Source organism: Triturus cristatus, chromosome 9 (genome assembly GCF_964204655.1).
Source record: "Triturus cristatus chromosome 9, aTriCri1.1, whole genome shotgun sequence".
Lineage (NCBI taxonomy): Eukaryota > Metazoa > Chordata > Amphibia > Caudata > Salamandridae > Triturus > Triturus cristatus.
Genome location: NC_140592.1, coordinates 818,887,175 through 818,899,304, shown reverse-complemented (window position 1 = coordinate 818,899,304; position 12,130 = coordinate 818,887,175).

The window sequence follows — 12,130 nt, the reverse complement described above, 5'->3', positions numbered from 1 at the left end:
TCAACATGTATATTTAAGCTTCACAGGTAGACTATCCTCAGTCTCCACATAGTGCGTACACGAATGGTTGACCCCTGTGTTCAGGGACAATAGAGTGGAAAACTGCCCCAGCAACTGGCGACAGTCACTCTTCTGTCCTAGGGTCAGTGCAAGAGAAAGGTTCACACCCTCCACTGACCCATCTTGCTCCTTCACAGACAGGAGGCCAGGAAGAGGCTTACTCTTCTCTTCCCCCATCATCTGTTGCCCTCCAAAATGTTCCAAACATGTGGAGAAGTGGACTAAACAGATTACGGCACTAAACTTCACCCCTGTCCTAGTCGACTCAACCAAATCACTAGGAATCACGCTGGATAAGAACCTAGACATGCAAGCCCACACCAAAGCAATGGCGAAGAGTGCCCGTTTTCACCTGAACTACCTTAGAAAAGTGAAACCACTCATTACTACGTCAGACCTCAAATTGGCAGTTAAATCATTAGCCATATCAAGGATTGAATATGTCTGTACGACATTAACAGGACTTCCTAAGATCTCCACAGCACCACTAATAGCCTGTCTCAATGCGGCCGCAAGACTCATTACAGGTTCAAGAAAATACGACCACATTTCTCCACACTTGAAGGCGTTAAACTGGCTACCATATGAAGCCTGAATTCAACTTAAACTGGCATGTATTACCCACAAAGCTCTCCACTACAAAACGCCAATGTACTTAGCACAGAAAATTGAGTTATCCGGTGGAGGCAGAATATTCCGAAGTGCCAGAGACCTGTTGCTGAAACCTCCCCTCTTTCAAAAGAAGAAAACGTATGACAGAGCATTCTCCGGAGCTGCCCCCCGAATTTGGAACTCACTCCCTCCAAACATTAGAAAGATTCCAAACACATCAACCTTCAAGAGGGAAGTGAAGATCTTCCTAATGAGTAAATTCCTACTCTAAAACAACAACTGATCATCATCCACATCTAGGTCTGATAATAGGCGCTGCCTTGCCCTCGCAGTTATGGATGCATCCTGCCCAAGAGAGATCACAGAGACATCATAACAGTCTTCACAAAGGATCGAAGTGTTAGTGCCAAGTAGATCTGATATAGGAATTTGCCTTCACAGGACAGTAACATATGTAAGGATAAACTTTCCAGATAGATATGAAGGCACCTGAGCAGTACAGTACTACAGTGAATAGATCATACTCTTGTTATTTTTGTAACCAATACGAAAGGTACGCATCGGAAACATATGTATAATAATACTGCTATATTTGTTGGAATGAAAACTATCGTACAACATGTTAATGTAAAGCGCTCTGATACCCATGGGTCATGTTCGCGCTATATAAAATTTCTAAAAAAATAAAAATAAAAATAAATAAAATCTGTTGCCAAGAGCATATTCACGTCAGACCTTTCAAAGTGAGTTTTGAGGCGGTTCACATGTAGGACCCTCTAAGGGTTCCTGGGAGTCTGCTGTCTCAGGACCTCTCACCTTAACCCAAATGTATGGAGCACCAAAGGTGGCACCTGACAGTTTTATTTACTTGCTGACCTACAGTAAATGTTATTTCTAAACCAGTAACATTGTTGATTGCCTTAGAGGAGTGTGGAAAAATGTTATTCTATCAGAGAGTCTGTGCTATTTTGCCAGGACTAATAATCAACTTTGACCCATATTTCTTTTTGTGTCCCACTATTTGAAGCAACCCTGTTTATTATTTATTACACTTATTTGTGAAAGCTTCCATTTGGACTCTAAAGGAAGTATTGTGATACACCTAATTTATACCAATACTTTATATAGTTTTTCCGGACATGGTATTCAGTGGAGCAGAGGGGTTAGACCATGCGTGGCTGTGATATCATTATGCATGATATTCAAACAATTCATTTTGTTCCAAAGTGTAGACAGAAGCTTAGCACACCTTCCTTCCATATTCTTACAGGATGGAACACACAAGGTAATCTCCTATATAGCTATGTATTTAGCTGATGTGCTGACAAACAAAGCATACACCAGAGAATTTGATTTTCCTTTTCAGTCTTGTTAGCTTGAGTTAGAAAAAGCATGGCAATCCAAGCACACATTTATTAACTTCAAAAAACATAAAAAGAACAAGTTGACCTGCTCTTTGCATCTAGAATTTTCACCTCTCAGGCACAGCATTTGAATGCAAAAAGCTATTGTTAAGTCTGCACATGTTATATGCAACCAGGACTGCATTGCATGCAATAATACATTCGCATCAGAAGTCCTGACACACTTCAGAATCTTTCTGGTGCTTATAGAAAGCAATATTGGAGAATCATATTTTTTTGACTTTTTAACTTTCTTTAGGGTGATAAATTAATTGTCATTGAAAGTTTTACCGAAGTTTAATTTAATAGATGCGATTGTATTTTGGTTGGAACTCTCTATGAACAGTTTTGTGATATGTTTCAGTACAATTCAATTCAATTGAATTATTACAGCTCCACTCTGCCTCCTCCCTTATAGATGGTTGCCTTAGAGAAGCCCAACAGGGTCCCTCCCAGCCTTGCAGCAGACCTGGCCTCCTGTGCTTCCAGAAGGTGGTATCACTACCAGAGACAGACATGCCAAGATTACCTCTGTGTATGGCTCACCCTCCTTCGCTAATAGATAATAAAGACGTATTACAGAAGTGCTCTACACAAATCAAAAAGTACATTTTTCTTTTTTTACCTATATCTGGTACAAACGTGTTAGTTCATCTGATCATTAGGATAGGCACCTTCGTAAAGCTCTTCATCTGTAGATGTGGCAAAAGATTCATAAACAGTGGTTTGACCCCCTCTTGTTGTAATTGTTGATGGCGCATCAAGACCTGTCTTAGTCAGCCACATGACTTACGGTGTCTTGACTAAATGGTTGAATGGGATTGTGCAGTGTTTATTAAATCAAGCTTTGAGCACAAGAGCCTATTTTGTGCAGTGGGAATTGAAACGCAATAGTTAGACACAGTAAATTACCTGGGAAAAGAAAAACAAGCATTGGCTAAGCTAATAGGTCTCGCTTTATGAGATTTTTTTTTCTGTTCGAGAAAGCTGCTAGGTCTTGGCAATACGAGAGCTATTGGTGTTGTGAATGACAATGTCTTTTAGCCATTTGTTGTTGAGTGGAGTGGCTGTATGTGGTGTGGAGCGGCATTATGTGGATTGGATTGGAATAGTTTGTTGTGGAATTGTACGGCATGGAACTCTTTCATGGTTTCTTGTGCTTTCCTTTGTTTTTAGGTCGAGAGGCTGAAGAATATACATTAAAAAACAAACAATCAATCTATTAAATGCATGGGCTAGATGGCTTATAGAGCTTCCATGTTAAAAAAGAGTAGATGTTGCAGCATCCGGGATAATGTGCTGCATGGCTAATTACTTATGAGGTCCCAAAGGCGAGACCAATTGCATTGTAAATGCTTGTTTTTTAGGTGGATGTCCCCCATAACCCTGCTCTAGATTCAGACTGGCCTATAGGGCAATCAGGCAGTGCCTGATGGGCTGACCTGACAAATCAGTGTGTGGGACGTTTTGAGGTCGAGCCTAGGCAGTGCATGAGTTGCTCTGCAAGGCATGCTGTATTGAGGTAGGGACTTGAAGTTACGCTCACTCTCCACCCACATTTTTCATTGGCTTGTGTCATTGTCCACTGTAAACTGTAGCTGTTCATTGATCAAAAGGCTTAGTAGTCCCTCCTTAGTACTGCCATGTGTCCTTTTTTAACCTCACATAGCGACACCCCCTGTTACATGTGTTGTTGCTCGGTAGGCTTTAATTACAGCCTCCCAGCACTATTTTCTCAAATAGTGTTGTCCAGCCTGCTGTTGCATGCAGGACACATTCTCTCCTAACGCTTTTAAAAAAAATTTTAGCTTGCATTTACGATGCAATAGGTCTTGCATTTGCGAGAGTTTAAGCTATTGGCATTGTAAATGACAATGCCTTTTATTTATCTGTTGTAAACTACATAAATAAAAGGCATTGTAATTTACAATGCCATTGGCTCAAACTCTCATAAATGCGCAGACCTATTGCATTGTAAATGTTTGTTCTAACAGTTGTGGGCCGGATTGATGGCCAGGTGGGCTGATTTTTACTGTTGACTTCCCTTATATACCCACTTTTTAGCAACCTGCTTCATTAATGAGGGCCATGTTTCTTTTGATATCCCCCCTGCAATGGCGTAGCAAACGGGTTCCGCCCCAGGCAGCATGAGTTTTGGGGGTGGCTGTCTCCCACCCAGCCCTTACCTGCTGTTTCGGTGCGGCAATCTCCCCCCTCCCGCTCTTTAGTCCAGCCATCGAGGGGGCGGCAAGAAGCCGAGAAAACCGCCAGCACCTCTCCCCACTTCTCAATGCAGCCTCCGCGGGCGCCAAATGCAGGGACCGCACCAGGCGGTCTAAGGGCTCCCCTGCTTTCTGTCACCTCTGGCCTGTGGCATTTTACCAAGTGCAACTGCACATTGTTTCTTTGCTAGTGTGCTGCAGACCGTGGGTCCGTCATTGCTGACAATGAAACAGAAGTCCACATGCACATTCCATTCTTTTGTCAGTGTTCCATAGTGCCAACATTGGCAACACACCCCACCCACACAAACACATAGCATGCATGCTAAGTAAATAAATATACAACACAACTTTTGTTTGGGTAAATATTGCTGCAGGTTTATTCCATAAAAAAGTATGCAATATGGTGGGTTATCTTACGGGCGATCCAAGGCTGGCAGCTGTAACCAACTGTGCTGCCTGCCTGCCTGATGAGCCAAGCAGCACTGGGGAGAACCCAATCAGTGCTACACCTTATGGGATGATCCTCTTTCCGGATCACGTGACACATTGGTCCCTTATTACTCACGCCCCTTTCAGGGTAGAGCATAGCAAGGCAGGCCCCGGTGGTTCAGGCCAACAGCCGCCCGAAAGACTAACGGGATGCCAACGCGGTTTTCCAGGAACCTCCCGTGAGGCTCCTGGGATTTGGCTCTGGCACCCCTATTGTGCCCTGCAGAGGTACCCTTCTGTACCCATTTGCTTCCAGATCGCCCTGTAACTCCGCCTGCAACGAAAAATAAAACATTACAACATTCCATGTATCTTGCCTGCCACCCCCACCGGATAAGCGGTAGGGTGGGAGACGGTGTGTCCGGCGCAAAAGAGGACACCAGGATGGGGGTGGAAGCCTCTATACCTTCCCCCACTCCTCGTCGCGCCAGAAGTGACATGCCTAGCGTGCCACAGGCAAGTATGGGGGGACTCCTCACTGAGTCCCCGCCTTAGAGAGGGGGGTGGGTTGGTGCCCTTTTGAGTGGCCCCCTGCATGGACCATGGGCAGCCACATAGTGCCAACAATGGCAACACACACCCCACCCACACAAACACATAGCATGCATGCTAAGTAAATAAATACACAACACAACTTTTGTTTAGGTAATTATTGCTGCAGGTTTATTCCATACAAAAGTATGCAATATGGTGGGTTATCTTACAGTCGATCCAAGGTCAGGCAGCTGTAACTAACTGTGCTGCCTGCCCGCCTGATGAGCCAAGCAGCACTGGGGGAAACCCAATCAGTGCTACACCTTATGGGGTGATCCTTTTTCCGGATCACGTGACACATTGGTCCCTTATTACTCACGCCCCTTTCAGGGCGGAGCGGAGCAAGGCAAGCCCCTGTTTGTTCAGGCCCACAACCGCCTGAAGGACTAACTGGACTCCTACGCGGTTTTCCAGAAACCTCCCATGAGGCTCCTGGGATTTGGCTCTGGCACCTCTATTGTGCCCTGCTGAGGTACCCTTCTGTACCCATTTGCTTCCAGATCGCTCTGTAACTCCGCCACAGCTCTGGAGGTGGCCTCCGTCGCCGCCAGAGCCCCCCACCAAAACAGCTATGGTCTTACCTGCAACCTCTCAACACTAGAGCCTCCTGCGAATCTAGAAGAAAGAGATCCATCCCTACTGGTGATAAATGAACCCCATCTTTATCAAAGTATCCTTTCACCTTAGCTTGAATCAACTCATGTCTGATGAAACCCAGACCCCTCTGATCTGTGAACTTACGCATTGAACTATTAACCCTCTTCCGGTAATGTTCAACGGCCTCCTCTGATTTAGCCCCGTGCCACACTCTGCGTGGAATTATCTCAGACCACCAGAGCTCACATTGCCCCATGTATTTCCTGATTTCCCCCAAGTCAGCTTTCATGGCTTGTAAGAGTGACCTCCTCCCCATGGCAATGAGGTCGTTGCTCCCTAGGTGTATCACTAAGAAATTAGGGGGACTCCCCCTTGGACTAGTCTCTGTTCCAATCTGTTTCTGAGGCTGCTACATCTCATTCTGGGGAAACCCATCCACACAAACTGTGTTTGTGAAATTTCCCGTGTCCAATTCCGGCGTGCAGCCCACTGTGCCACCCTGGCGACGAATGATTGTCCGATCACCCATACTTGGTATCCCAGTAAAGTAAAGGACACCATTTTTACACTCTGCTTTTTAATGTTCACTGTAATCATGCATAATTTGACATTAGTACACTCAAAGTCACTGCACACTATAATTACTATATTCAAAATTGCCTTTAAGGGCGGATGGAACGCTTGTTGCAGAGAGAGTCCCAACGACCCACCTTTTTTATACTCTCTGGATCCATGCCTGCCTTGAACGCAGCTGTGGCCGCCCCGATCCTGAAGGAGTGACTAGAGTATTTTTTGTCAGGATGGGCAAGGCCTGCCCGTGTTAAGCAAGCCCTCATTATGCGCTCTATCTGATATTTGGTCAGGGGCCCCTGGTCGGCGTGAATTAGGAAGTAGCCAGGGACATTGGGGCGTAGCGCCAAGTACTCTTTTACTTTGGCAACAGGGCAGTATCTTTGATCCCCTAGAGCCCTTAGTACCACATCGGCCCCTCGCCCTGTCTGATCAGTTTTGGACTTTCTGATATGGATAGCCAGGGTACCATCTAGGATGACATCCTGTCCGCTTAAGGCGTCACCTGACCTATCTGTCTTGGACCTGGCAACCAGTTCACTGATTCGAAAAGCCCCAAAGAACGCCAGACAGAAGGCGGTTGAGAAGAGTCTAGCCTCAAACTGTGAATAGGTGACCTGCTCAATCACATCCAACATGCCCTGGAGTGTGGGAAAATCAATGGGGGCCCTGTTGTCTGAGACCCTGACATCATCCCTGGCCCATCCCCTGAGGGCTGCCCTGATGAGGAAGGACTTGGTTGGATCGTGCCCTCCCCTTAGTTTGGATTCATGGCTTACTGCCGCCAAGTGGCTGCATACCCAAGAATGGCTCCTCCCCTGTTCCTTTGCCCATAGTACGAATGCCTGCACTCTCTGTTCCAGGGGTAGCGAGGAGTGGCCCTGTGTTTGTGAAACTTCCAAGAATGTGGTAAGGTGCGCCTTATATCCCTTCCTGGTACCTGGTGCCAGAGAGCGTTCTCCCAGTGCTCTCAATCGCTGTTCCACTGCAAGATCTGCCAGAGGTGTGCCGGGAAGGGGGTCATCTCCGCTCTTGCTCGCGGCCAGGCCTCCCGGAAACGGAGCCACTGAAAACAAGAGAGAGCATCAGCCGCCACATTCTTGACCCCCTCAATATGCCTTGCCCTAAACTCAACATTGCAGCGCAGGCATGCCCTGACTAACTCTCTTAGCAAACACAGCACCAATGGGCACTTGGCTGTCTGCCCATTGATGGCCTGCACTACCGCCATGCTATCAGACCAGAATAGGACCTTTCTGGCTGATAACGCATCGGGCCACAAATGTAATACAATGACAATGGGGACAAAGCTAGGACAGTGATGTTTGCCATGATTTTACGCTTGGGCCAGGTGTTGGGCCGCTCCCGGGCACACCATTTGGTACCCATTATTGCCCCAAAATCCTCTCTGCCTGATGCATCCATGAAAAGGCAGAGCTCCGGACTCTCCGCCCAGGGTGCTCTCCAGATCACCCTTCCATTAAAATGCATAAGGAACTCGTGCCACAATGCAAGGTCCTTCTTCAAGCCCTTCCCCATCCGAACCAGGTGATGTTTCTTGCTGACTTTCGCTGTTGCTCTAGCTAGTCTCCTGGCAAACACCCTACCCACAGGGATCACTGTTATAACTTATCACATGAACAAACACAGTATCCCACATGTGAAATAGGACTGGATGGGGAAAGGTTTAAGGTGTTTGCTGACTCATGTTCCCCATTCACCCTGGTTGATAAAGACAGGTTCAATGAGAAGTTTGCTAAACACAATCTAATACTAGAAACAGCTGACATTGCTCCCATGGGCTACAATAGGGTACCCATACCACTGGAGGGGATGATAAGGATGAGAATCTCGTTCAAAGACAGGCACACAGTAGGGAAGGTATACGTGACAAAGGAGGGGTCAAGTTTATTGGGGTGGAAACACCAAAAGGAATTGGGAATTAAACTCGACCCAAACAACCAGGAGCAGGTGTTGTTGATTGACCCCCCAGTGGTGGGATCCGACTTAGTGAAAGAATTCCCTGAAGTGTTCAGTGACAAGTTGGGGGTACTAAAAAATTACATGCGTAAGATTGAATTGAAGGAGGGAGCGATACCGGTGGTGCACAAAACACGGTCAATCCCTTTATTAATGAGTGAACCCTTGAGACTGGAATTGAGGAAGTTGGTTGAGCAGGGGGTTATACAGGAGATAGAATGTGCGGCATGGTTGGCGCCCATTGTTATCACGAGCAAGGAGGGCGGAAAGAGCATCCGTCTATGTGTGGATCTCAGGACATTGAATGCCAACATTGTGGTGGACAGACACCCTTTACCCAGGATACATGAAATGTTGAGCACACTGCAAGGGGCAAAATTTTTCAGTGTTCTGGACCTCTCATCGGCCTACCACCAAATCAAACTCCATCCTGAATCACAACCATTGACAGCGTTCACCACCCCATTTGGCAACTACAAATTCTTAAGAATGCCCTTTGGGCTGGCATCCGCAGCATCGGCATTCCAAAGGGTGATGCAACATGTTTTGAAGGATTGTCCTAAGTCGATGTGCTTTCAGGACGACATTCTTATTTACGGAGCAAATGAGAAAGAACATAGTCTAAATGCCGAAAGAGTACTGAACAGATTAAAGGAGGTAGGGTTTACCACGAAGGAGAGCAAATGCAAAGTGGGTGTAACCGCTGTAGATTACCTTGGGCATACCATTTCGGAGGAGGGGATTAAACCCAAAATCGATCTAGTAGAAGCAGTTCGAAGAGCACCTACGCCATCAAGCAAGGAGGAAGTGCTATCGTTCTTGGGCTTGGCGGAATACATGGCCAAATTCATTAAGAACTTTGCAATGTTAGCAAATCCCCTAAGAGAGATCTTGAGGAAAGACATTCCATTTGCGTGGGAGAAAAGTCAGGAACAGGCGTTTGAGATCATAAAGGAAGCTATTATGACAGCACCATACACAGGCAACTTTGATGTTACAAAAGATACCATAATCACTACGGATGCAAGTGGTAAGGGCATAGGTGCCATGCTCTCGCAAAGGAGGGGCAGCGAAACTAAAGTGGTAGCGTTTGCATCAAGGTCGTTATCTGGCTCTGAGTCTAACTACTCTACGATAGAGAAGGAGGCATTGGCGGTGTATTGGGCGATTAGACATTTTAGCTTCTATGTGTGGGGTTTGCCATTTGATGTGTGCACGGACCATAAACCCTTAATCTTCTTGTTCGGCAACAAAGTTATGGAAAACATGACCCCCCGCATTGCAAAATGGGTTCTAGGATTGCAGGGCTACAACTTCAAGACAGTGTATGTCCCAGGCCAACAGAACAAAGTTGCGGACTTTTTATCAAGATCCCCAGTGGGAAGCCCTGAGGAGGAAGACAGGAACAGTGAAGGGGTTCTTGAGGTCAAACTCCCAGCAATGACAAGAAATCAGTGGGATTACCACACGGAACAGGATAGCACTCTCAACAGGGTAAAAGAATGGGTAAACAAAGGATGGCCCATGAAATGTAAAACTCTACCAGAAGACATTCAACCGTACTGGAATGTACGAAATGAACTGTCCATAGAGGGTGGATACCTCCTCAAGTCGGGCAGAATAGTTCCACCAGCGGGATTAAGAGAACAGATCATGAACCTTGCACATGAGGGGCACCTGGGACGGAGCCTATGCAAGGCGAGACTGAGGTCGGAATATTGGTTCCCTGGGATGGATACGCACATGGAGGACAAGGTGAAGGAGTGCTACGCATGTGGCGAAAGTGACAAAGCAAGATGTATCAGGCGTGCTCCACTTAGTCCCGTGGAGGTCCCACGGTCTCCATGGGACAAATTGGGATTTGACATCACTGGCCCCGTAAGGGCTAAGGGGCCACAGCAATGGTACATTCTAGTACTCATAGACTACTATTCCAACTGGATAACACGCAAGTTTGTGAGTAACATCAACACAAGATCGCTGATTGAATTTTTGAACGAAGTGTTCTCAAAGGAGGACATTCCCTCCACCTTAATCACGGACAATGGCGTCCAATTGGTATCGGAGGAGATGAGGGAGTATCTGAAGGACATGTCAATAACACACATACGCACCCCATTGTACTGTCCTAAAGCAAACGGGAAAGTGGAGAGGGCCAACCGTATGTTGAAAGAGTGCATACAACTAGCAGTGAAAGCGGGGACTCCTATTGAGGTGGCGTTGAGAGACATGATTTGGTCCTACCACACCACACCTAGCCTCTCCACAGGACATACGCCGTTTGAACTATTGAGGGGGAGGAAGGCAGGTTCAAAACTCTCCCCCAACTGGATGATCCCCAAGGAACCAGTGGTGATTGATCTAGAGGGGATCAGTAAGAGAATTGACAACAGACAAAAGAAGTATAAAGAGTGGTACGACAGAAAATGGGGGGTGCAGGAAAGAACTTTCAGAGAGGGACAAAAGGTGATGATCAGGAAACCAATGAACCTAGGGGGCAAGGAGGAGAGGTACTACGACCCCGGGAAAATAAGAGAGGTTAAAAGAAATGTGGTCATCCTGGAAGATGGCAAAAAATGGAGCATGGACCGGGTGGCCATAGGTCCGAGGGAAACGGACCAAGAGGAAGATGGCAGGGATCATGCCCAGAGTTCCCGAACAGAGGGGGCACAAAGGGGTAGAGAACTCAGGGACCGCAATCCCCCAAGGTGGCACAAGGAATTTCAAATGGGGTAAAGACTCTATTTCTCAAGTTGTTGTTTATGTTATGTGGGGAGTTCTCTTAATATCATTTGCCACACCGTGGCCTGTAGCTTTACCATTATTACTCTTTGTGTTAGTATGTATCTCCTTTGAGGAGGGAGATGTGTTATAACTTATCACATGGTACATTCCGGCCACCCCCACATTCCACTGTATAGTTGTAACGTTCAGAATGTTGACAGGAAGGCAGCCTTGGAATGTTGACGAGGTTGCCTTCACTTGATGTGCTGGCCAGTAAGCTGAGGATGCAGTTACTTTACATCTTAATAAAAGATAAATTATAAGAAAATATAAAGCGTCTACTTACTTTAATCACTCTCGCTGCAAAATTCAGCTTTCCCAAGAGGCATTGGATGGCACCCAGGGTGTTTTTTTCCTTCTCTAGCAATGCCTGAATGTCCTGATGCAGAGCCTGCACCTTCTCCGCAGGGAGTCTGGACCCGCCCTTAATCATGTCCAGCTCAATGCCTAAAAAAGTGAGAACCTGCGCCGGACCCTCAGTCTTACCAGGTGCTATCGGGACCCGTATGTGCCTCGCTAGGTCTTCAAAACACTGCAGGCCCCTGCTACAATCCTGTGTACCTGCACCCCCGATGAACAGAAAGTCGTCCAGGTAGTGGGTAACTCCCTCAACGTTGAATGTTTCAGAGAGCACCCACTGAAGGAAAGAGCTGAAGGTCTTGAAGTAGGCACTAGACACGGCACACCCCATGGGCATGCATCTGTCAAAGAAGAATTTACCCTGCCACTTGAAACCCAGAAGATGCTGGTTTTCCGGGTGGACCGGCAGCAGGCGGAATGCTGACTCAATGCCTGCCTTTGCCAGCCATGCCCCCTGCCCGCTCTCCTCACCATGTCCACTGCCATATCTAGGGAGCAGTAAGAAACCAAACACGT